The sequence below is a fragment of the Arachis duranensis genome, chromosome 9, assembly GCF_000817695.3.
Source record: "Arachis duranensis cultivar V14167 chromosome 9, aradu.V14167.gnm2.J7QH, whole genome shotgun sequence".
NCBI lineage: Eukaryota > Viridiplantae > Streptophyta > Magnoliopsida > Fabales > Fabaceae > Arachis > Arachis duranensis.
The window spans coordinates 37,866,650-37,869,075 of record NC_029780.3 but is presented as its reverse complement, the minus strand read 5'-3'; positions in this window follow the sequence as shown (position 1 = coordinate 37,869,075).

Below are 2,426 nucleotides of genomic sequence, written 5' to 3'. Positions count from 1 at the left end.
TTTTTTATTCTTGTAATTTATTTTATTAAGGGAAAAAAAGGCCTTTCAACTTGGAGAATTCTAGTCCAAATGCTAAGCAATTTATGGTGTTTTCAGCTTTTGGTGGCTGCTAAATTCATGTTTATTTTAGACATTAAATAAAAGAAAAATATTAGGGGTACAATGATTTAGTTGAACAATATAAACAACGCGTTCTAAAAATTAGTCCAATTAAATTACTAACATAGATATACTTGTAAACACCCCCTTCCTAAATACTAATTTTAGTTATCTTAATTACTAGCATCGTAATCATCCCATTCACATCCTCCTTCTTTGATCCAACAGAAAAAACATTTTCCCTTCTCTGCCTTTGACTCAATATTAAATACTACTATTATTATTATTATTATTATTATTATTATTATTATTATTATTATACATTTTAAATATTTTTCTAAACGAAATAGAATGCAATGTTAAAACTTTAAACAACATGCTAAATAGATTTAAACCATATAGCTACCCTACACTCATACTTTAAACTTTAGAGTAATACGTTAAATCAATTTCTAAAAATAATTTTAGTCGAATATTTTAGTTCTTAGAAAAAATTAATTATCAAATTTGCTTTTCTATTTTTTTTTTCTATTAGACAAATCTATTAATAGATTTTTAAAAAAATTAAATATTTGAATTAAAGTTTATAGTAATATATGAAATACGTTCTTTTCTTCTTCAATGTAGATACAATCACACTATGAACGAATCACTATAAACTTTAATTCAAATGTAATAATTGAATAATAATTATTGTTCGTTATTTTAATCTACCACAATTTAGCTTTTTATGTATTTTACATAAGGTACATAATAATTAATTGATACGAATAACCAAACATCCACTTGAAAATGAAAATAACCATTTGCATACCTATGAAACTGAACATCTAGCATAATTTAATTGTATCTAATTAAATCTAATACTAACAACCAAACATCCACTTAACAATGAAAATAACCATATGTATACATAGTAAAATGAACATCCAGCATAATTGAATTATCTACTTGAATCTAATACTAACAACCAAACATCTACTTAAAAATAAAAAATAACCATCCAATATGCAGAATGTTATAAGCAGGATGATCCAATTTGCTTCCAATCACTTTCAGTCTGGGTTCTCCATTTTCATCAGGAAATTTCATAAGGTTTATTCCAATACCAGTTTAAATAAAAGAAAAAAGAAAAAAAAAACAGGAACCAGGACAGGAAGAATCTGGTTGTGATTTTCGTTGCTTCATGTAGAGGATGTTAGGCACCGAGTCAGCGAGGGGCGAGTCAGCGTCGGCGCCAGGCAGCAGAAGCAATGCGCAGGCGCAGAAGGGACTGTGCGAGGGGGCGAGTCAGGGACGGTGCAAGGGAGCGAGCGCGGCAGCGATGGTGCTCGAACTGGCTTCGTGTGGACTGCGGGGACTGCACGGTTCACGGGTTGTGGGTAAAAAAAATTCGTGACTTGGGGGGCTGGTCGGACTTTGGCGCAAAGGAAGGCGGCATCGACTGCGGGTGCGCGGCGATGACTGGCTTCTAGGATGGAGAAGGTCCACCGAGAGTGAGAGATGAAATATGGTAAAGGCTGCAATGGTGGAGGCCTTGGGCTGCAAGGGCTGCACAGTGTGTGATCACGGAGACTTGGGGCGGGCTGCACGGTGTGTTGGTTGTGGGGTGTGGTGAAAAAAAATTTTCTCTGCTTAGGGGGTTGACTGGACGTCGGAATAGGTGTAAAACCCGGTTAATTAACGGCTAATTAACCCATAAATAAGAATTTATTCTAGAAAGCCTAAAATGTGATTTTTATGGCTAAATGTGATAGAGGAGATTGAGACGAGAATTTCGGTACCAATTTTATGGAATTCGGACCAAGATTGGACCAAACGGGCCAAACCGGGCCAATTGGACCCAAAGTGGGCCCTTGGCCCAACATAACTTAACCAAAACCCTAGTTTTCAGCACTCTCTCTCCTCATTTGTTACACACACAAGCTGAAATTAGAGAGAAAGGGAGGAAGAACACTCTCTCAAGTTCTCTCCCTTGGTTGATCTTCAAACCACCATAACTTTTGATCTAGAGCTCCGATTGCCGCCCCGTTTGCGGCCACGCGTTCACCGCGGAGAGCTCTACAAAACCCATACAACCAATCTTGAGGTAAGCCACGTGTTGCTGTTCGAAATCTCAGCCTTATTTTCGAGTTTCATGGGTGAAATGTTGAGATTTTGGGTTCTTTGATGTTATAGGACCCAACTCTCTTGAAGGAGAAGGTTAATCTTGTCTCCTTGGACCTTGGGTATGGTAAGGTTCTTAACCCTAGTGTAATTTTGTTGTTTATGATGTTTGGGTTTTGAGATGTTGTGTATCGGTATGATGGTTGTGGCTTAGGTTGTGT